The 23,877-nt window shown below is 42.9% G+C and overlaps 1 protein-coding gene across 14 annotated transcripts in view; it reads right to left on the reverse strand.

Annotated features, from left to right (window-relative positions):
* RASSF7 (Ras association domain family member 7) overlaps positions 1-23,877 on the reverse strand; it is a 93,217-nt gene that overhangs the window by 35,010 nt on the left and 34,330 nt on the right. For 3 of the 14 annotated variants that reach the window (XM_079971012.1, XM_079971010.1, XM_079971005.1), the window contains one exon: positions 20,491-20,670. The exons of 10 other annotated variants lie outside the window; for them this stretch is intronic. The gene's annotated coding sequence lies outside the window, so the exon portion shown is untranslated. Of the gene's footprint in view, positions 1-16,178; positions 16,541-20,490; positions 20,671-23,877 lie in introns of those variants that run through there. One more of the 14 variants, XM_079971013.1, reaches the window with a different exon arrangement.

Below are 23,877 nucleotides of genomic sequence, written 5' to 3' on the forward strand. Positions count from 1 at the left end.
AATAAATCAATAAAAATAAAATAAATAGAAAGACAGCAGTCCTTTCTACTTAGAAGAAACAAAGGTCTACAGTTGTGAAACTGCTACTGTTGTGATTATTTTTACACTTCAGAAGTGTAGGTCCCTGTCTCAAGGATCTCACCATCTAATATGACCACAGAAGACACAGGAAAGGCAGGAGCAAATAGAATAAGAATGCAGGACTATTTGAGTTGCATTTGCTGAGTTACAGAGGTGCTTGAAAACTATCACAGAATTTATTCAGAGAGTGGCTCGTGCACAAAACTTTATTTTCCACGACACCAGTTCATTCCAAACTTCCTTCTTACTGTACTTTCAAAGCAGGAGAAGCTACAGCTTGTAATGAACAAAATAAAGCTGAAAATGCTACAGTGAGTAGTTACACTATACAGAATGTTTCTTTCTGTGTAGGAGATCCAAATAAACACTGCCTTTTAAACCCCTACTGTAACTTTACCCAGCAACATAATCCAAGAAACTGATTAAATGTGCATGTACTTGTATATGCAATCTCTCATATATACACACAAACTTCCGGTTTTAAAGCTGTACTTGTCTTTTAAAGCTCAGACAGCACATGCAGATTCTGTAATGTTGCATTTGATTCAATTAGAAACAGCAGTGGCTGGGTGGACAGGTTCCATAGTCCAAATTTGTTGAGACTATATTAGATGACAGAGGATTAATAGACAAAAGGTAAGATAGTTGATTAACAAGTCTGTGTTAATTATTTGAGAAACCATCTACATTTTTTGTTGCAGTGATGTTGTATACATATGTATAAGGCCAGAAAGCAGGCTGCAAAAATGTTTCCGTACACCCTATATGTGTATATTATCATCTTGCTCATATGCTGGAAAGCCAGCATGACTCCTTTTCAGGCACAAAGTGTCCATTCATTCAGATCATGTTCTCTCCAGTTTATCTGGTTACTCAAGCGGAAGGTTAATTCTACCTGGCCATTCTCTCGTGTAACAATGGCTGTTTCTGTGAACACAAATAGGGCTTCAGCAGCAGATTCTGGGAAAGTTCAAAGCCAATGAAGTTGTTGTACTGCATTGGTTCCCTATACTGTATGGGTTTTTACTTTAAAAGCAGGGGTAACTTTCTTTCAATTCAGGTAATATAACAAGTAGCCATTCCGCATCCCCTTGAAGAAAAAAACAGGGCTCCTGCACCTTTAATAGTTGTGCAAAAGAGCAAATTTAAGCAGGTATATCTTACATGACAAGTTCTGCCTGCTGAAATCTTCTCTTCTACATCAAAGGTGTAGGAGCCCTGTCCTCTTGAACTAGTTGGATATGTTGTGGCTGAACCACAGCTCTTATTACAAGAATGTATAGGCATACTGAAGCATAATGTCGCACAACTTCAATTATAAAAGGAACAGAGGTAGCCACATTTTAGAAAATGACATAATGTCTCTCTGTAATGATTCTGACAGTTGCTTAGGCCTAAATATTAAATACTTATTTCCACATTAGGAAAAGGAGTGGTATATATAATTAACAAACCAATTTTCTCAGTGCAAAACAGGCAGACTTCCATCACCTTAGCTAAAATTCTACTATACACTTTAAGTAACTTTAGCTCCCATTTTAAACGGTGTTTCCGTGAGCTGCTCTGGTTCGCCAGAAGCGGCTTAGTCATGCTGGTCACATGACCCGGAAGCTGTACGCCGACTCCCTCGGCCAATAAAGTGAGATGAGCGCCGCAACCCCAGTCATCCGCAACTGGGCCTAATGATCAGGGGTCCCTTTACCTTTACCTAGGATTCTGCCTAGTTTACTGTTATAAGATGGTGCAAAGTTTTCCTAAAATTAGGCATGTTTTAAATTCCTTAACACAAAGAACACACATTTAGCTTAAGCCCAATTTGTGAAAATACCTCAGAAAGAACCCATGAAATCAGGGTAAATTAAGCTACCAGGCATAATACACATCAAATGAAAATGACAAGTGAGCTGTCATAATAATTATCTACTGACTTTCACTAACATTTGTTGGCCTGATCCAGGAAGCTAGTTACATCCACAGATAGGTATTCTTCCCATGACAACCCACCAACTCTTCAACACCTCTGCTTGGGCTCCCCACATAGTGGGAAATGATGGCAGGAAGAAGAGAAAGGGCATTTATGAAAACATAGCTAATACTTGTGCCATATTTATTACTCCTGGGGATCTTATGATAAATGTATTTGGAAGAATCATACTGAGACAGAGTAGTATTGTTTTGGTAAAATAAATCAGCAGAGACAATGAGAAAACAAGGATTCAAAGGTAAAAGTATGATCCAGTGATAAAATGCACTTGGGCTATTCCAGGTGATATTGATAGGATAAACAACTACCAGAATGAGAACACAGAGTTGGTAATGAAAGGCTGTATGCCAAAATCCTGAATGTACACTACCAGGAATAGTGACTCACGGGTCTGTTCTCTTCTGTGATCAGTGACATGCTAGAAACTATTTAAAGACTTTCACAAACCTTTATATAGAAGCCACTAAGCAGTGGCTGCTATGGACCACATTTGGTTCATGTGTACAATGTTCTCTCCAGGATCAAGCTCAGGAGACCAATTTGCAGCAGAAGCCAATTGCAAAATGAGGATGAGCTAGTTAGTGCCTGTGACTTCAAACCTCCCCTCCTTTCTTTGCAATTCTTTCCGTTTCAAAAAATTCATAGTTAGGATCACCCTGCAAACATGGAGGCTTCCAAATGTTGTTGGGACTCCCAACTCCTTTCAGCCCAAGCTAGAATGGCCAAAGCCCATGGGAGTTGCAGTCCAGTTTCAATTACCTTCTGCTTTTTGAGCCTTTCAAGAATTCATTATATGGCCCAGCCAGTGTCTACAACAAATCCTATGGACAAAAAATAAAATAAAATAAAAAATGCCCCTGAGCTGTGTCTGACTAAACATCTGTATTTCTAAATGTATTAAATCTGCAAGTCACAGGTTAGATCAGAGTATCCTGCCTGCAGAGAAGGAAAGATAGAGAAGCAGCAACTCTACATTTGACTTGACCACACATACTTAATGCCCAAAAACCATAGATGGTATAAAGAAAGCTCATGACTAGTGCTCACCCATAAGAGAGGTCTACTTCTGATTCTGATCAGAAATTATCTTCAAAAAGGGTTGAGAGAAGAAGCAGCTCTCAGTTTTCATATCATGCTCTTCCTGGGGTTTGACACTGCAACATTGTGTGCCCTTGCATCAATGGGAGAGCACCATTTTATACTTGGTGGTAGGAAACTGTCTTAGCTGGAGCTCTCCGTAGCTATTTTAGCAATCCCACCATGGCGCAAGTGTGTTTGAAGCCAGATCACAGTTAACTGTATGAGGACAAATGCTTTCAGTTGGAGAATCATTCTCCTCTCAATAGATAAAGATGACAAACCATCACAACCACTCAATCAGTGTCATAGCTCCTCCACTTGGGGAAGCGGTTCCACAATATCTTGCATATCATCACCCTCTTTTATTTCCGAAACCTTGGAGAAAGTTGTCTGACTAAGACAGAGGGATGCTACCGATAGATAACAAATATCCAGGGACTACAAGATCTCAGGTATAGTAAATGAGAATTTGTGGAGAATTGCTAAACCTCTTGAGTTTATTTCTTTCAGTTTATTCAGGTTTATTTCCTCCCTATTTATTTCAACTGAATCTACAAGACAAGGTTGTGGGTTCTGAATCTGCTGAGCCCCTGGTAGATGGGAACTGACATCCCAGTTCTTCTTTCATCTCCTTTTCCTAGTTTGTAATAAACATTCTGAATCACCCCAAGACACTCAGTGAACCAGAAGCAGACCCTGCCCAGCCTGGATGGCTCCTGACTGGTAGAATTCCATTGATCTGCCAATCATTCCCCTATCTAGTCACCCTGGTGGGGAGGGCTATTTACTGTGTTATGTCATCTCTTATGGATCTCTAGGGAGAGGCCCTTGCACTTGGTAAGCCTGATGCTGATCTTATGTAAGTCAACGTAAGTATACAATTTAGAATTCTGTATGTTCTTTCATTAGCCTCTTTTATTGCTCTCTTTTATTGCTTTTAAATAAACTTTGTTAATTTAAACTCTGGGGTTGAGTGGATTTGCTTACCCACCAGATTGGCTAGGCAAGCAGGTGGAGCAGTCTTGGGATCACATGCAAGGCTTAAAAGGACAGGTAAATGGGAGGAACAGGATTGTGCCGATTTGCGGTGACCAGTTGTTTTCTTCCTCTCAGGTGACTACCCCTTGAGTCCAGAGGTTATCCTTAACTTATTGCTATGGTGCACAGAGGAATGGCTGTGACAAAAAGGTCCTGATCTCTGTCCTCCATGTCTTAGCAAGAAAGGCTTGTCTTTTTCCAAATCCATGGGTTACAGATTAGAATGCCTAGCAGAGAGGCAGGGAAAACCCAGTGGTAATCAGCTGGAAACCACCAGTGGTCACTCAAGGCTAACTGGGATACAGAACATTTTAAAATGTACTGTGCCCATACAGTCTTTGTCCCTCACCATCAGAAAACCTGCAACTAACCATCTGTGCTGTTTTACTTATGAGGAGACCAGAAGTCTGTTTTAATTAGAGAAGGAAAGAATAGCTAGATGGTTCTTTTTGGTTTTTTCACCTTGAAACAACACTCTGCTTTGTGCCTATTGCCATCTTCTTCCTTGTTTATTTTTTAAATAAATTTTATATAAATTGGCTGTGGGGTTCTTGGCTGTGTTAATGCAATAATCCATAGAACTGGCAATCTCCCACATGCCTACACACTGGACGCATACTAGTGGTGTGAATGAGTGTGGCCTGACCAGGGGTTGTGGGGAGCAGGCTGCTCTGATCTCTGGGATGGGAGCTAGCCCTGCTTTCCCAATAAGTTGAGAAGAATTTGCCCAGGAAGCACAGCTGTCATTTTAAACATACATGCTTTGGACTGCAAGAAATCACTTCCATCTGGGTGCAGAGGGTACTAAAGGGGAGTGTGGTGGCAGCAAACCAGGTAGCTTAAGAGAGAGTTGTGCAAAGAAGGCCATAAGCAGACACTCTTTGCCTCCACTTTCATTACAGTAGAAAACTTACTTGTGAATAAATTCACAAAGCACTTCCAGCCTGGCTTGCATCACAGGGTGGGTGGAATGGTGTTCATGACAATATTGCTCAAATACCACATGAAAGTTGTTGTTACTCCTGCTATTGTCCGTTTAGCCTGTCTCAGCTGGAACTGTTTATTATTATCACCACCACCACCATCTTTAATAGTAAGAGACACATATTGTACAAACATAGAATATGTTTTTTTAAAAAATACTGCTAGTCCAGAGTGTGAGTTACAATTCAGAACATTAAAAGGAGATACGATCTTGCCTTTTGAAGTACACTACCTGGAACCTAAGAGATATGCCACCATTTTCAACTCAGAGAGCGGATTGTGTGATCCTGAGCAGATTTATTGTTCTGCAATTGTGTAAAGTTAGTTAAATAGGTAACAGCACTCTGGAATAAGGGATTTCAAAACTCTATAAACAAGACAAATCCTTTAAAATAAGGAGGTATCCATCAATTCCAAGATGAGAAAAAGAAAGGTTAGAAATATCCTCCAGTTGAAACAGACCCTGCATGGCAAACCAGTGAATACAATTACAGGCACACAAGCAAACCCATTTTGGGTTTGAATCTGCACTTTGTTCTCTCCCCACTTCACCCCATGATAAAAGTTTTCATCAAATACTGTACTGGAAGCTTACAAGCTGCAGAAACTCATCTCTCAAACTATGTTGTGCTCTACTCTAAACATGGTGCAGTCTTTAAATTTTATCTTTACTGAATTCAAGCCAAATACAGTACCCAAAAAACAGAAGCTGCTGTACACTTCTTCTGTCTTTTTTTGGAACTGATCAAAAACACAGGCATGGTTCTGATTCCCAAACATGTAAAAATTTGGCAAGCATTTGAACAGTGAGCAGCACTAGCAATGTATCTTTTTATTTATTTACTTTTTCCACTTTCAACAAACAAGCATAAGGACAGGGGAGGGAAAATAATGTAATCTAGTGGAAATGGCACATCTTTATCATGAATCATTCTGATAAAGTAATGAGTCAAGAAAGTAGTTTTGTGTTGCTCCATATAACTAATCTTTGCAGCAATTCTAGGAATCACAATGTTCTTGCCATTTAAGAATCAGGCAAATAAATGACTGGCTATTTCCTGCCAGGTTAAAGATAGCAGCTGTTTGGGGACCCTGAAAGCCACAGCTGACCAGGGAATAATGCTGCAACTACAATAAATTGCTTCTGAAATCTAACAGGTACTCAAGTTGTTAAATAGTAATTTGCAACCAGAAAAAGCAAGATACGTAAATAAAATACCCCATTCAGCATTCTCCCCACCATTTGCCAAAAAAACGGTTCTGAATATTTGACTCATTGTTACTATTAAACCAGATTTGAAGGCCCTGGAGGGATTGGCTGCACTACAGAATTCCTTGCTGGAAAAAGGTGTACATACAGTTATTGTTTTCAAAAGTGAAATTGGGTAACTTATTAGAGGGAAATTTAAACATTATCAAACAGAATTTTAAAACACTGCCAATATATATATTGTCTGAATTGACCTCTAACAATGCTGTGACCCACACACTGTTTTGCGCTCCCCAGGACAACAAAGAAACTTTGTTCTAACAACCCACATTTTAGCCAGCAATGCACACATGCGCCCCTGCTACAGCAAACAAGATACAAAATCAAATATGATAATTCCACCCTAAGGAAGAACTAGCTATAATCAATTAGTAATTAATAGCAAAGGATGAAAAGGCCACATGTCAAATCAGACTTCTCACACAGGTCAATAAAGAAATAGGACGAGGGAGAGACCCAGACTTTTTATGCCAGACTAGCAGGGTGATGGCATGGCTAGGTAAAAGTAAAGGGTAAAGGGACCCCTGACCATTAGGTCCAGTCGTGACTGACTCTGGGGTTGCGGAGCTCATCTCGCTTTATTGGCCGAGGGAGCCGGCATACAGCTTCTGGGTCATGTGACCAGTATGACTAAGCCACTTCTGGCGAACCAGAGCAGCGCACGGAAATGCCGTTTACCTTCCTGCCAGAGCAGTACCTATTTATCTACTTGAACTTTCATGTGCTTTCAAACTGCTAGGTTGGCAGGAGCTGGGACAGAGCAACAGGAGCTCACCCCGTCGCGGGGATTTGAACCGCCGACCTTCTGATCGGCAAGCCCTAGGCTCAGTGGTTTAGACCACAGCGCCACCCGCGTCCCTTGGCATGCCTACAAGGTACCAATAAGGCACCTTCTCCATGTTAGAAGGATAAGCATAACAGCTTCAGCCACTCACTAAGGCTTGATGTTTATGCAAGACTACTTGAGATGTAGTAAGCATCCAGGGCAGAAGTGAGGGAAGCAGATGACAGTGTGTCTTTCACCCTCCTCTTATGCATCTGCCTCCAGCAGTGGTTGTAGCTCTTGCGGACCCCTGCTTAAGAGCATGTGCCACTGAGCTCTGTGGTACCTCTGAGGTAAATGTGCACAGAGTCAAGCTTTCAAGGTGACAGTGTAGTTAGACATTAGTTTTGGGGTGTGGGGTTTTTGTTTAATCTATCACTTTTAATAGTTACCATATTCCCACATGAGAAAATAAATGTAGGGTTTTGTTTTGTAGGAACACAAATTTCACATACAGTGGTGCCTCGCAAGACGAAATTAATCCGTTCCGCGATTCTCTTCGTCTAGCGGTTTTTTCGTCTTGCGAAGCAAGCCCATTGACGGCTTAGCAGATTAGCGCTATTAGCGGTCTAGCGGCTTTCAGCGATCAGCTGAGAGGCGGCTTATCAGCGGAACAGCTGATAAGCGGCTTAGCGGCTTAGCAAAGGGGGGGGAAAGCGAAAAAAACCCGCGGGAACTCGCAAGATTTTTTCGTCTTGCGAAGCAACCCCATAGAGAAATTCGTTTAGCGAAGCGCCTCCAAAATGGAAAACCCTTTCGTCTAGCGGGTTTTCCGTCTTGCGAGGCGTTCGTCTTGCGGGGCACCACTGTATGTGTATTCAACAAGCCTTCAGGAACTCTTTAAGAATCATAGAGAGAGAATGTTTCTTAACAAATCCAAGTTTCATGTATGCTTGAAGGTTTTTGCTACATTTTTTCCAGTAATGGTGTGCAAACACTTTCATTAATATTCATTTACAACAAGAAGTTTTAAAATCCGTAAAAACCAACCTTTTCAGAGGACTGAACATGTAGCCAATCATTCATTCAAGGCTGAAATATTTGGTCAGGATACTGGTGTGTTTTGCAAGTGCCCACTTTTGGGAGCAGTGTATGTTATTAATTAATCGGGGGGGAGGGATCATAAATCCTAATCAGAAAACATTCATAATGCCCCCCCCCCCGCTCAAACTGAGCCATGCCTGCAGTTAAGCAATTCACTGTTATCTTTCAGAAAAACTCACAGCGTTATCTCACCCTTCACAAGCTAAGCAGCTTGTGTTCAGCTGCCAAAGTACAAATCATTGCTTCTCAGCAGGTGGTCTTTTTAAATTGAACAGAGAGGAAAGGTATCACAGAATAGCTGCGAGTAATCATGTCAATGCTGCCGTTATCAGATACATTTTTTTTACCTGTGCTCTTCATACTTATGCAACAGCAACAGGGAAAGATGTTTCAAGCATAATGCATAGCACGTCTCCCATCTCCTAGGACTTGGCTTGCATTTCCCCCAGAAATAAACAAACTGGTTCTGGTCAGTGTCTACCTGTCGCATTAGGGCTTAATGCTCAACTGACATTATGTTGCAATTCAACTGAGTGGAGGTAGAAGCCTATGTGCAGATCAAATGCTACACAGCTTGTTTTAATGGTGTCCAGCTATACAGCCATAAGCATAGTTCTATCTATATTGGCTGATGTGTTGAATTGGCTTTTAACACCCAATCACAATCTGTTGGAGTGGGGGGGGTCAGCAACTGACACCAGGTGTCAAAAACCAATCTGGACTTCATCAGCAGACAAATATCAGCTCAGCTTGCAATACAACATGGTGAGAAAAAAATAATCATATGATGGCCAGAGACTCGAAGGACTGTGCAGATAAAACTGACATGGTAGTGCCCATCTTCACAAATATTAAAATCCTAAAGAGATTTAGTGACCACTTCAGCAGTCTAGTAATCAGACAATGAACCAACCCCTCACATTCCCAGTTCTAAGATACCTACATAACGTCATCTATGCACAAACCTATAACAACTATCTTTACATTAAAAAGTCACTGCATTGATTCACAGCATCCCAAATACCTGATAGTGCAGCAAAACCACTTTGGATCCTAAAATAGCACTTTATCGTATTATTCAGAAAGTGTTCAACAACTTTCCCACTAAGATCTCAATCTCATTACTCACCTGATGACTGCTATGTGGCTTATTATTGCAAGGTATTGGAAGACTCTAAATACATATTTGAGATATGAATCACACAACTCTGTGACTTAATATTAATTGACAAATGGACAACCCATGTCCAAGAGTCAAACAGACAAGAAAAGTCCCAGAAAAGGGTCGTAATCAACATAGTGGAATGCAATCATTTACAAGTATTCTCAGTTAAGACAATGCTCCTTTCTCTGCCTCAGCTTCCCCTTCTACACTTTGCACATCTGCCTCATCTAGCTACAAACACAGCTGCTGTCAGTATTATATCCAGATGGTGGAGTGCTACCTTGATATTTTCAAACATTATGTTATAAGCTCAGAGAAAATGGCAACATGGAACTGAAGGAAGCAATTTCTTTTCTCTTAGAGGGGAGAAATATTTATCCATTATAGGGGAAGGGTGGGAAGCCAGGGATTTCGGTTCTCAATAGCCTCTTGAAACAAAAATATATTCCTCAGACAGGCGTTTAGCATAGATATACCCTCACACAATAATGGCTCTCCAGTACTGATCTTTTAACCAAATCACATCACTGCAACAAACTATTCACAGAGAGACGAAGGTACTACTTCGCACACCAGGTTCCCTTCAGACATTTTGGACTACAAGTTCCATCAGCTCCAGCCATCACAGTGCTGGCTGGTATAGTCAACAGCCAGAGTCCAACAGCATGTAGGGGACCACTTGGTCCCCATCCCTGCTGTACAGAGTGTCACCTGGTTGCCATTACTTCATACTGAAAGAAAAGCTCTTCTGCATAAATCCACAACCATTCTTATTTTCTAGTACTTCATAACTTTGAGGACTGAACACTAGCAATGAAAGAGGTTCATTGCTCTCTAGCAACATAGGCTCCAGTCCCCAGACCCAATATTTTGAGGGTGGTAGTCAACGAAATCTTACCCTCTGAAATTATGATAGTTAGCTCTGTCATGTTTATTAATTTCAATGGGTCCACTCTTGAGTAAAACGAAGTTGAATTACCATCCTTAATCACCAGTGGCAATTTGTGCTCTTGATTAGATCACTTCCATATCAGGAGCAAGGCATGCTGGTTTTGTTCCATGGGGAAAGGAAACAAACCTCTACTTTTTGGTATATCAGGAATTAAACAGTCAGCTACAACCTGAAGATCATAATTAACATATTGTGATTTGGCAGCATACCCAAGCTACTCCCACATATTTCATTGAAGTGAAATCCTTATCTCCCTTCTCCTATTTCTCACTGAAGCATAAGAGAAAACTCACAAGAGCCAAACACGTATAACATCCAGATAAGCAAAGAAATCAATTGTTCTAATCCGATATATTTAACAGCAATCTTTTGAGATGCAAGGACTACCTTCAACATGACACCCACATTTATTTCATATTTTTTTAAGTTTATGTCTCCCATTTTGACTTTCATTTGAAGCAGCCTAGTCAATGACTTCTGCATCAATACTCACTTTAGCTTTTCTTTTCTTTTCCCCTAGCATATATAAGCTCCTTTTCCTTTGGGCCCGTGTGTCATTCATAACAAATCAGCAGCTAACAAAAGTGGTGGCAGATTGACACTTCCTGAGAAAAGCAACTTTCATGGTGTCTAACATGTTTTGGAAAGGATTCCCTCTTTCACCAGGGGCTGTTCTATAAAGAGTCAGTTTTTCTCTCCTGTTTTTGTGAGAACCACATGCAGACCACACAGGGCCACTCATGAGTGACCCAGTGACTGATCACAACCCACCAGTTGACATATTTTAATAGCATCCTACCCAATTTAAAATTTAGTGTAATAGAGATTAGTGCTTCTTTTTAATGATTTAGCCCAAATCTAATCTGCATTCATGGAATGAAATGAACAACACTGTCTGTCAAATGATGACCTTAGCATGTACATTCTGCAGCAAAACATTGACAGCCATGTTTCCCAACCAAGACTCCACCTACAACTTGCTAGTTAGTTCAAGTATCTTTAATCTTTTCACACACAAGCTTTTACATAACTTATATTCCTCAGTGCACAAACCAAGTACACACACATGCTTCTCTCCCACACCTCTACATATCCCAAATGTTGTAATTAGTAACTGCTAGTCAAAACTACAGTTTTTGGACTACAGATGTAGTGGGCACACAAATCTTGATGATGACAAATTGTACTGAAAGCATATGCAATCAAAGAGAGCTTGCCTATTTACACCATATTCATTAATCATCAAAGGATATCTTCATATTTTTAGCAAAATAAATGAGAATTCTAACAGTTACAGATTCTAGGGCAACATCCTGGAGCTTCATCTTTCACTTTGCTATATTCTGCAATCAGACAGTAGCCAATTTAAAATGGTATTGTTAAGTCAATACAATTCTGAGCAAATGGTTCAATATGAACAGTATGTGCATGCTAACTGAGGATGCATTCTCAACTCTGCCTTGTATGCAGATGGTAAATAAAGAAGCTTTCTCACCTCTGTCCTGTAATAGCTTTGTTATGGACTTTCATTATGAGACATACTTTGCATGTTAAGCATGCCTAGTCCCACAGAGCGCCACTCATCTTAAATGCTCAACTGCACTTACCGTATTTTTTGCTCTATAAGATGCACCAGACCGTAAGACGAACCTAGTTTTTGGAGGAGGAAAACAAGAAAAAAAATATTCTGAATCTCAGAAGCCAGAACAACAAGAGGGATCGCTGCTCAGAGAAAGCAGCGATCCCTCTTGCTGTTCTGGCTTCTGGGATAGCTGCACAGCCTGCATTCGCTCCATAAGACGCACACACATTTCCCCTTACTTTTTAGGAGGGAAAAAGTGAGTCTTATAGAGCAAAAAATACGGTAAATCCTACAAATGTCAAGAAGGCACATATACATAATGAAACCTATGTAACATTGCCAAATAGTTTTAACAGCATTCTAAAGGAACTTAATTTTTCTAGCAACACATGTCAAGTGGTAGTTTCAACGGTAATTAAGACTGAATCCTACAATTACTTTCCTCAATTACTTCTGAGTAAACTACATTTAACATGATTATCTAACAGATACTTTGAACATCGGGGGGGGGGGGAAGCATCAGAAGGCAAGGCTCAGTAATCGTAACCCTATTTACCAGAGATTAAATCCCCTGCATTCAATAGGCCTTGCTTCATGGTTAGGAATGTGCTGTGATGGCAATTAAATCCCACAACACTTCAGAGATACATATCAGCAACATTAAGCAAATCTATGTGAACTTGGAGTAGCTTTTTGCCATTAGTAAATAGACTTGGACCTACTGGCAGTCTATCAGATACAACAGATTACTGTCTTATTCCATAAGGACTTCCATTAAACATGCCAAGGTAAATACATCCATCCCACAGTGGTCACTGAAAAGACTTCACCAACGCATGTTGCTCCCTTTTGTGAATCCCTATCAGAATTCTTCTCACGCACTAATCCAATCTCATGTAGAGGGGTAGTAACACTAAGGACTCAGCTACACAGCTGCAAATAAAACGTTTTAAATCTGTTGTAAAGTGCAATATACAAATGTGACACTAGATGGTGACAGTGAGTTATGCAAAATTCAATGTATTTTTCAAAACTTTTTTTATAAAAGCATTTTGATACATGCTGTGGCTTGGTCTAGACATAATTTCCTGTTCCTTGAGCATGACTGAAGCATATGAAAAAGGCCACATAGATACAGTGTAGCATTTTGCTATAACCTGTTAAAGATAAACTCCATATCTATTATAGCTATCATACTGTTGTAATAAAAAATAGAATTACAGTGGTACCTTGGTTTACAACCATAATCCGTTCCAGAGGTACGGTTGTAAACTAAAATAGGCTGTAACCCAAGGCGTGCTTTTGCCAATGGGGCCTCCAAAAAATGGGTTGTAATTAAAAAAAAGAAAAAAGATTGTAATCCAAAAAAAGGGACACACACTTCTGAGTTTGACATGGTTGTAATCCAAAACGATTGTTATCCAAAACGGTTGCAAACCAAGGTACCACTGTACTGTTCCTTTAGACAAGGAGGACAAAAAATGTAAGGCATTCCCTGTTTAAGTGTTCGTACTATCAAATCAGAATATATTTTAATACCTTTTCATTCAGCAATTTCTTACAGCTTTGAGTAATCTACATACAATGTATACAACAAATTATTTAAAGATAGTATTCCTTTTCATTAGATTCTGCTTATACATTAGAAAATATTAAAGTTGGAGCCATGGTTTATCCTTTCAATATTGCATATGCCCCATATTGCCTTCTAGGCTTTTTACTTCAACTGTCTATCCTTGAACAGTGTTGTTGGATAGCTGGAGTTGGAGAGAACGTTTTGCTATAGCCTTTGTAGTACATTAGACAGTGATGCAGCCCAGAGCCATAGCTGGGAGGGGTAGCTGGGGTTTTTTTTGCCCCAGGTGAAGCCTCCAGGGAGGCACCACTGAGGCTTCCAGCATGTGTGTGCATGGGGGTGCGAAACTGGGTCTTTGACCTGGGTGAAATAAAGCCTAGTTTTGCCCCTGATGCAGCCAGCGCCACCACTCTATACCTATGATTTCCTTATCTCAAGGAATCCTGTACTCATTTGAGTTTGAACAGTGCACATAAAACTCAACATATGGTGAGCTCTGGAATACATTCCAGTGCATTACCCACCTGGAACTCACTCATCTCCATAAGGTCAGGATAGTATTTGCATCATTTTAATTCCTTCCTTCATGCTTTTTTTTAATTAAAATGTCTACTGCATGTTGCACTGAGGCTTTCACTGACCAAACCTTCCATAACAACCGCCAAGCCTCTTTCTTCTGGGTGATTATAATTAGAACCCAATAAGGTGCATGAGTAAATCAAATGAATCCTTTTGATGTACGCTACCTTGCTTTTGTCAACAGAAGAGTAATTTGCCTAAGGTCACAACCCAAGTCAGTAACAAAACTCCGCACAAACCCCCAGAGGGTTCCAACCCAGAGTCCCATGATCTAACAATGCCACCTAATACAGGAAGTCACTTGGGGAAAGGGGTTGAGCATAGGACAAGCCCAAGGGGAGCAGCCAGATTTACATAACAGGCATAGCCGTTTATGGCAGATTCACACATGTTTACCTTATCCAGAGAATCTGCTTATAGGTATCACTTCTAAAGGGGCTTATTCTACTCCATGGACTGACTAGTGAAGCTGCTGCATGTCTGCATCAGGAAAAGGAAAGCACATGCAAATTGGTCTCTGTTGAAGTGTCGCAATTAGCCAAGCTCTACAAGATGCATTCCTTCTACTCTCAGTTTATTATGTCTGAAAGTCAAAGCAAATGCAAAGCAACTGGCAGTTCAGCATTGGTTGCAAAGGGATTTATTAATGCAGGGAAGTGTATAAAGTTACATAATGAAAAGGCTGTTTGTTTCATCTCCTTAACTTTAGATGGAGCCTCGCGGAAAAGCAGAAAACCTGTTGCCAGGCTGAGTGTAAACACAACAAGTGCAATTAAAACGAAGTCTGCTGCACTGTTGGTGCCACCTGTGCCTACTCATCCTCGCCTCCTACCAATCACTTTGATAGTTGCTTGGTACAGTAAAATGTTTCTAATACAAGATGTTCTTGAGCAGATAGAGAACTGTGTTGGGGGAAAACAATTACATTTTCAGAAGAAAGGAGGAGAAAATATTGCACCAAAGTCTTAAACACTGTACTTCCAAATAAGTACAGAGGATTGCAGTCTTCTAGCCTACTGTTATGCACGTTTACTGATAAGAGGTTTCTGGTACAGCTCACATGCATTCACAGACCGGTTTCTTTTTTTATAGCTGTTGATACATGCTCTGAGCCTTAGGGGTAGGGTGGGTCAAATAGCAGAGTTCAAGGAAGAGGCCACATGCTTATAAATCAAGCGCAACAAGGAACACGTATGCATAGCTGAGCCTCAGCTGACTGTAAATCACAATACATTGCGGTGCATTTGGTGGGTGCTTGCGGTTCAAGCTTCAATGGCCAATGCGTGCTTCAATTTCAACATCGCAATGAGATCTTCTCACGGTTTGGGGGGGGTAGGAAAAAAATCAACTAACTTTACATAGGGAGAGGGAAGCCCATCCCGCCGCGCCGCCAGAAGAATTAAGCCCGCAAGGCCATATAATCTGATTTTACGGCAGGGTGAGCATCTTCTGAAAAGCCCAGGAGCCAATAGGAAAACGGCGGAGCCAGAGACTCGGTCCTCAAATATGTGCGACTCTCGGGGGCCGAAGCAAAGAGACGCGAGCAGGTTGAACAGGCTAAGCCGCTCCGCCGAAGGCTGCGAGCGAGTGGATTTTCCCCAAGGAATGGAAACGGGAGGCAGATCGCAAGGTGGCCCCACCCTCCCCCAGTAGGGGACCAGCAGGGGGAAATAAAAGTGCCGGGTGATTCGCCCAGCGGGTGATTCCCAACTTGTGGAAGACGCTGCCCGTGGCAGGAGGGGCCCCACAATACAAAGGTCCAAGGAAACCAAGGGAGAGCGAGACGTTCCCGGCGACCCAGCGGGAGAAAAGAGGCATTTGTTGCGGCTCCCGCGAGGGAAGCGGGCGGAGGGGGGTATAATTGTGTGAAGAGACGGGACTGGAGAGAAGGGGGGTTCTGGGGCTCCAAAAGTAAAGGCAGAAGGCGGGTAAATCGCACGGGACAACACGGAAACGGTGTCCGTGTGGGAGGCAGGGAGAAAGAGCGACCCGAGAGTCCATGGCGCGCACACTCCCATACCTGGCCGAGTCTCCGCTCGCTTAAGCCGGGACAGAAACAGCCGAGCAAATCCTCTTTCCCGAGTCCAGCCCCTCCGGCGGCGGCGGCGGCGGCGGCGGCTGTGCGGCTTCTTTCCGCCTTCTCTCGGCGCTGGCAGAACTGCTCCTGCCTCCCGCGGCGCAAGGTCACCCGCTCCCCTCCAGTGGGCGAGCTGGCCCCTCGGTGTCGTCGTGCAGCATTCCGCTTCGCTCTTCTGGCTCCGGGTTTCGTAAAGCGCCGCGGCCCCCCGCGAGGGTTGCAGCAAGTTGCTGGCTCGCTCGCTCGCGCCTGCCTTCCCTCACGACGGACGCACTAGGAGCCTGGGCTGGCACGGCGCGCGCGCGCCCGCACTTCTCCCAGCTGAGCTCCTGGCAGAAGAAATGCGACGCTTCGCTTGGTCTCCGCAACCTGCAGCCTCGCCTCAGCGCACCGGCCCGGAGCGCCCGGCTCGCGCTCCTCCCATTGGCCAGCCCCGCCTCCCCAGCCCCGGGCTCCGCCCCGCCCCCCGCTATGCCAGGTATGGGCAGAAGTACAACAGAGCAGCGGGGGAGAGCAGGAAGCGCCGTTTGCTCCCCTTCCGCTGCCAGCCAGCAGATTCCCAAAGTTTGGAGGAAGACGAGCTTGCGTTTCTTTTTGAAATCGATATCCGTGGCAGAAGGCGGGTTTTGGAATCCTTCCCTAGCTCTAGGAGAGCTTTCCCCTGAGGCCAATCACGTTGCATCCAGAGCATTGCCAAGTTTTCCTGGGTCTTTCCCCATAGCTTTTAGGTAAACAAACACCTGACCAAAGCCAACGCTTACCTCTTCCAAGGCCACTTCGTTGGGAGTTTGGGACTCTTAACTACCTGGTGACAAATGAGGCTACCGCTCGCACCAGGAATCCTGGCTCTACAGCACCGGCAGATCCACTTGGTAGGTTGAATCAGGAATCTGCACTTCCTTGTTCGAAGGTTTTGAAGTTATTTTCATAAATGACTCAGCAGAAAGAATATAACAGAAGTCGGGAGCTTTCCATGGGCCTAATTGGCAGGAGTCCTATTTCGGTCGGGAGGGGCTGTGCTCCCCAAGCCACAACCACCCATCCCACACCTGGTGTCGTACATGGTCAGACATGGGGCAGGTAAAGACACCACTGCAAAAGTGTTGTTATTCGGTGACATTTAAACTTTGCATGTGCAAGCCCCACTGAGATTCATTCCAAAAAAATTTTGGTTGGATGTTCCACTGAAATTAGTGGGACTTTATACTTACCATAATGTATGTTTACAGTTGGGATATTGTTATAGTCTTAGCTTTGTCTCTATCTCAAACTGAATTACCTAATCCAGTTCCACCCCATACTCCTGCAATAAGTCATGGCAAATATTTGCCCTTGCAATAATCAGGGCTGGATCAAATCCATTTCTCATTCTTCCTCCTCTTATTGCTAGAAATTGCAATGCATTCCAGGAACTCTAGAGTAGTACATTTAACCTAGTTTAACAAAACAAGGGCAAATTTACATTTGTTTAGTAAAAAGAGACAATGACTTGTTGAATGGCATAGGTCTGCATAGCCATAGTACTCATATTACTAGCTACATAATTAGCTGCTTACACTTATGTATGAAGTCACCATCTTATGTGATGATAATAACAAGAGGCAGGGCTGGAAGCTGAGTTGCATATTTGTTGCAGTTGTTTAATGCAGCCTTCCCTTCAGATGTTTTTGGACTCCCAACTCTCTTCACCCTGACTGATGGCCCTGTCAGCTGGGGCCCAGTTACGTGGGCTTTCCAGAAGAAAAAAAAAATGGTGCAAATTAGGCTATTATGTAAAGGGAACTTTTGCACTGAAAAATTCTCAGTTTGCATCAGAAAAAATCTGATATCAGAAACCACAGGAAGTGAGCTAATCTAGCATGTTTAAGTTACTTTTATTTAGAGGACAAGGTTAAAAACGTGGAAACTGCCAAACTTGCCTAATATTGTATTTGCAATTTGTGTCTGTCCATTGTTACTAATGAATGTATGAAATGGGAAAAATTCCACAGGAAAATTCAGCACTCTAAAAATTTCCACCCCAAATCACTACGGAGGCTTCTGTAAGTTGTTACCAAAACATCTGTAGAGCACCAGATTGTGAAATTTAGTGTAATCCAATCTAGTACTTGCTTACTTGGAAGTAAATCTGAGGTCAATATGATATTTTGCATATTAAGTGTACTTAGGTGTGCAGTCTCACAGTACAGGATTTTTTATACACATGTGACAAATTGCAGTTAAAATACAATTAAAAAATCATCCATGAAAGCATTTATTGAAAGATATGCACAAGTTGAGCACAGTACTGTAGCCTTAGTTTTCTTCCCATTATGTTGAACAAGTGCCACCTTCACATTAGCAGCCCCAAGCACTGGACAGTGAATATAGATCCACTCCACTTGATTATTATTATTACCGTATTTTTCGCCCCATAGGACGCACCGGCCCATAGGACGCACCAAGTTTTTTTGGGGGGAAATAAAAAAAAATTTATCCCCCCCCCAAGGCGCTTGTGGGGCCGGCAGCGGGGAGAAGCGCTCTTCTCCCCGCCGCCCGCCTTCAGACCAGGTCCGGGGACAGCGGGAAGACGCGCTGTGCCTCTCCGCTGTCCCCGGAGCTTGCGGGGCTGGCGGCGGGGAGAAGCACGCGTCTCCCCGCTGTCAGCCTCCAAACCACATCAGGAGACAGCGGGATGACAGTGTTCCGCCTCCCCGCTGTCCCCCAACCTTGTGGGGCTGGTGCTGGGGCTCTCCAGGCTTCAGCGAAAGCCTGCATTCGCCCCATAGGACGCACACACATTTCCCCTTCATTTTTGGAGGGGGAAAAGTGCGTCCTATAGGGCGAAAAATACGGTATTATTATTATTATATTTCCCAAAGTAACAAAATTACATTCAGTGTCTGTTTTCAAATTGAAGAATCCTTCATACAAGTAAATTACAGTCAATTTGAAACACTTTTTGTGAAAGGGGAAAGAGAGGTGGAGGGGGGAAGGGGAAAGAGCGAGGTAGGTGAGGGAGACATTAAGCTTTCATTCTTTACATAGTATAAGAGTGGCACATTTTTTTGTCAGCATCACGTGGACAGGTGTCTTATTTTTGCTGGCAGAGTAAGAGATCACAGGAGCCCAGGGTGTGGTGGGTTGCAGTTGATTGGTTGCAGTGTGTTTTGTTGATGTGTGTGAGGTGGAGGTGTTGCTGGGTTAATTTAGCCATATTGATTCATATGATGTTGGGGAGGATCAGTCACTGTCTTGTTGGCCTGTGTATGTAATAAAAAGGAGCCACGCCAAGGTGGAGGCACCTTCCTTTGTTTGTCCTTGTGATTGTTTGTTAGCTTTTCTAGTAGGGTGGTTTTCCATACAGTTTGGTACCAGTGGTCCATGGACACTCCTGATAGTTCCCTCCAGTGTCTGGTTATGACACTCCTAGCTGTTGAGAGCATGTGACTTATGAGTTCTCTGTCATGTAAGTGTGCATTATTGCCTTGGGAAATGCTTAGTATGGCTATACTAGAGTTGCTTCTATTACCTGTTTTGTTGTTTTGCAGATTTCTTGTAAGACTGATACCCAAAAGGATTGAATTTTAGGGCATTCCCACCACATGTGGAGGTGTGTTCTCATGGTGGTGCAGCCTCTCCAGAACCTAGGTGAAGTTCCTGGGTGCATCACTGCCAGCTTATGTGGTGTTAGGCAGTGGCGAAGTGGCATGCTACAGCACGAGGGGCGGAGACCAGGTGAGGGCATGGCATGGTGCTCCTGGGGGCGTGGTATGCTGCCCATGGGGGTGTGGCATGCGTCCTGGGGGCATGGCGTGCTGCTTGCGGGGGCGTGGTACCCAGCACGGTGGGGGGTGCGCGGTGTGTGTCCGGGGAGCAGCTGTGATGGTACCCCCTTCCCCGATGGTGCCGGGGGCAGTGCGCTCCCCCCAGCCCCCCCGTTCCTCTGCCAGTGGTGTTAGGTACTATCTGTAGATAAGTTTCAAAGTGAGTTCCCTCCTCTTGCCTGAGAAGGGTTTAACGGGTGGGTTAGTGCACAGTTTCGACCATTGGGTTGGGTTTATTTCATACCCTATGTCGTGTTCCCATTGGTCTTTCACTCCACTAGCGTTTTAAAGTAAAATATCATCATTTCCCCCCCCCCTTTGGAGCGAGCCCCTGCTTGTTCTATTTATGGCACAAATATTGCTGGCTTTCAGTTTTGTTTAATATCACTAACAGCTTTTTAAAAGCCTCACAAGGAAAAAACAAACCAATAGTACAGATCTTTCAGTACCTTCAGAGAGATTAAAGCTGCAATCCAAACTCCCTTACACTGACTGTGGGGTGCTTGGATTGAGCAGAGGCATCCTTCTGCTCACTTCTGCCAGCTCAGCTGCATTTCCACTGGTGCAGATCTCCCATTCCTTTCAGTCTTCAAACAGGAAGGCAGGTGGAAATTGCACTAGCAGTATTCCTGCAAAGAAGAAGCCCCAAAATAGCATGGTCCGAGGGTGAGCCTGGGTTGCCCTGAGATCTGCTAGAACTAAGTTGCTGCTACAACTGGTGCTGGCTAATGTAGGAACCAATCCTGGCCTGGAGCTGACCTAGGGATTGGGTCCAATCTGTCTTCCCTCCCACCCTTTTCACCACTGAGTGGCCAGGCTGTGCATGGGACACTAGCTCTGTTGCTCTGCAGAGCCTCAGAAGCAGCAGAAAATTCAAATTTCTCTGTAAGTTACAGAGTGATTGCTCTGAGAAGACCTCAGGGCAAAGTATATAGGTCTGAAATTGTTCAGATGATACACAGTTGTTCCAGTTAAGAACATTAAGAACATTTTGGCCCATATTTGAATACTGACATGGTTTGGCATCTCGTTTCCTGCTCTGGGGACTTTTTATTTCTGAGAAAAGTCGAATAAGACGTTACATGATAGAAGTTCATAAAATGATGCATGGCATGGGAAAATTAAATAGAGAAAAGTTTTTCTCCCTCTCTCATCACACTGGAACTCATGCACATCCAATGAGGCTGAATGTTGGAAGATTCAGAAAAATTCAGGACAGATAAGAGAAAGTACTTTTTCATGCAGCACATGAAACTATGGAACTCACTACCCCAGGAGGCACTGATGGCCACCAATTAAGATGGCTTTAAAAGAGGTTTAGGCAAATTCATGGAGGATAAGCCTATTAAGAGCTACTAGTCAAGATGCCTATGCTCTGTTTTCACAACCAGAGGCAGTAATGCTTCTGAACACCAGTTGCAGACCTCAGGAGAAAGTGCTTGGGTCCTTCTTGGGAGTTTCCCATAGGTGTTTGGTGGATCACATTGAGAACAGGATGCTGGACTCGATCGGCCATTGGCCTGATCCAGTAGGCTCTTCTTATGCTATTATACTCTGTACCTTTAGCTGCATGCAGGAATAAATAAGCAGGTAAAGGCAGATTTTCCCAGCATGGAAATATGTGCAAAGAAGGGGAAACTATCCCTTGTTGGTTTTTGCCTCTCATGCCACAGTTTAAGGCATAGAGTCTCCTGTGTCCATAAAAATAGATTACAACCCTCAGTTCCCTTTAAACAAAGCACCTCTAAAACAATGATAAATGTTAAGTTGCACACACAACTAAGGCTAAGCATTCCATTGGCAACAGAATGACACTGTAATTGGAGTTGATGTGAGCTGACACATGGAGAGTGCTTTGCTGTAATCCTACCAGCATCTGCAAGAAAACAACCTGATATACCACCTGAGCTGCTGGCAGTCAGCAGCTGACACCTTTATTTTCACCTGAGTCAAAAGTACACTTCCTGAGTTTGATCCAGTTTCTATCTAAGCTAGTAGCAAAACAAGGAAGTGACTCAGTGGCTCCATCTGAGTGGCCTATTCAAAGAATCAATCAGTTACTTATGCGAGTATTATTTGGATGTCATAAGCAATTAGGTGTCATAAGCAATTATAGGATTCCCTACCACTAGAGAAAAGTCCGTTTTCAGAGCAGAAGTCTTTGAACCAAACCAGGTGTGGTGAAGAATATCAGAATTCCCTGCTTTTTTATTTTTTAAACTAAAGGGAATGAGGAGAATTGGATTAGGTGATAATATTTAACCCCATGCTGTTTTCCTAAACCAAATTCCCCTCCCAAAGCTGTTATTTGTCCTATATGGGGAGAAAAACATGCAGGTACTTGAATGGTGTTTGCATGTTTTCTCCCATGGGAGACAGAGCAGCTTTTGGGAGGGTTGATTAAAAATTGTGGTTTTGCTATTGGTTTTAAGCATCTTGTACAAATGTTATTTCCCTGATGTGGAGAAAATCTTTATCTCAATCAACACTTCCCCCACCCTATAGACCTGCTTTGATCTGTAAAAAAGAAAAAGCTGTGGGATATCTTGATCATGGATCTCCTGTATCAAAGTGTAACTTGTAAATGTCTGCTTGATGCACCCCACTTCCTTTTCTTCATTATCCCTAAATTTGGGCTTTGCGAACAGAACTGGTATTTGCATGGAGAATTCCTAGACTTACCATCTTGCTCTAATACAGTTCAGAAATACTGTTCTTCATTTGCACTACTGCTACTTGTTTGCCAGCTTCTACAACTACCATAGGGACGAGGGTGGCACTGTGGGTTAAACCACAGAGCCTAGGGCTTGCTGATCAGAAGGTTGGCAGTTCGAATCTTTGTGACGGAGTGAGGTCCCATTGCTCGGTCCCTGTTCCTGCCATCCTAGCAGTTTGAAAGCATGTCAAAGTGCAAATAGATAAATAGGTACCACTCCAGCAGGAAGGTAAACGGCGTTTCCGTGCACTGCTCTGGTTCGCCAGAAGCGGCTTAGTCATGCTGGCCACATGACACAGAAGCTGTACGTCGGCTTCCTTGGCCAGTAAAGTGAGATGAGTGCCGCAACCCCAGAGTTGTCCGCAACTGGACCTAACGGTCAGGGGTCCCTTTACATTTACCTTTACAACTACAATGCTTACACTCCAAAAAATAGGTGCATGTGTATGAGGCAGTGACCAGCTCAGGGGCAGGGTCTCTTTTGCTTCTTTTGACCACATTGTTTATTTCCATGGAGGGAAAGAGCAAGCCTGTTTTACCAAAATTGCTTGGAATAGCCACTTGAACAAGAGAATGTCAAAATGTCAGACTGATTAAATCATTCTGGTTTATATGATTCTAGGTTGTAGATTTTTTTTTCCAAGGGGAAATCCTTGCTGCACATTGATTTGGATTATAATCAAAAGGAAAAGCCAACAGGGAGTTTTTGTTGAATGCAGCAAGATAAACCTGCTTCATAAAAATAATTAAAAGCCTGTGTTTCGCTGACGATAAGGCGGTGCCATAAAACTGTCGCCTTTCTTGGCAGCAATCAACATGGGGGCTTGAAAAAATAATCTCTGTTTAGAGAACTGCCAGGAATGAAATGTGTCTACTTGATGTTTTCTAAACTCCAGTCATTTGCTAAAGCCTTTAAAGATTAGGGTTTTAAAGAAGCTGAGCCCCTGTCTCAAAAGATTTTGGGCTGGTCCTTAAATTCAGGTACATGTATTCCGAAATCTAAATCATACAAGCTAAAGAAAGAAGCAGGTAGGGAGGCAGTAAGAAGAAGCTTCAAGAAAAAGCAGGATCCTTCCCTCTATGGCAAAGGACTAAAATAGCTTCCCTGTCATAGCAAGTG

The sequence above is a fragment of the Podarcis cretensis genome (assembly GCF_951804945.1).
Source record: "Podarcis cretensis genome assembly, chromosome: 1".
In the NCBI taxonomy this organism is placed as follows: Eukaryota; Metazoa; Chordata; class Lepidosauria; order Squamata; family Lacertidae; genus Podarcis; species Podarcis cretensis.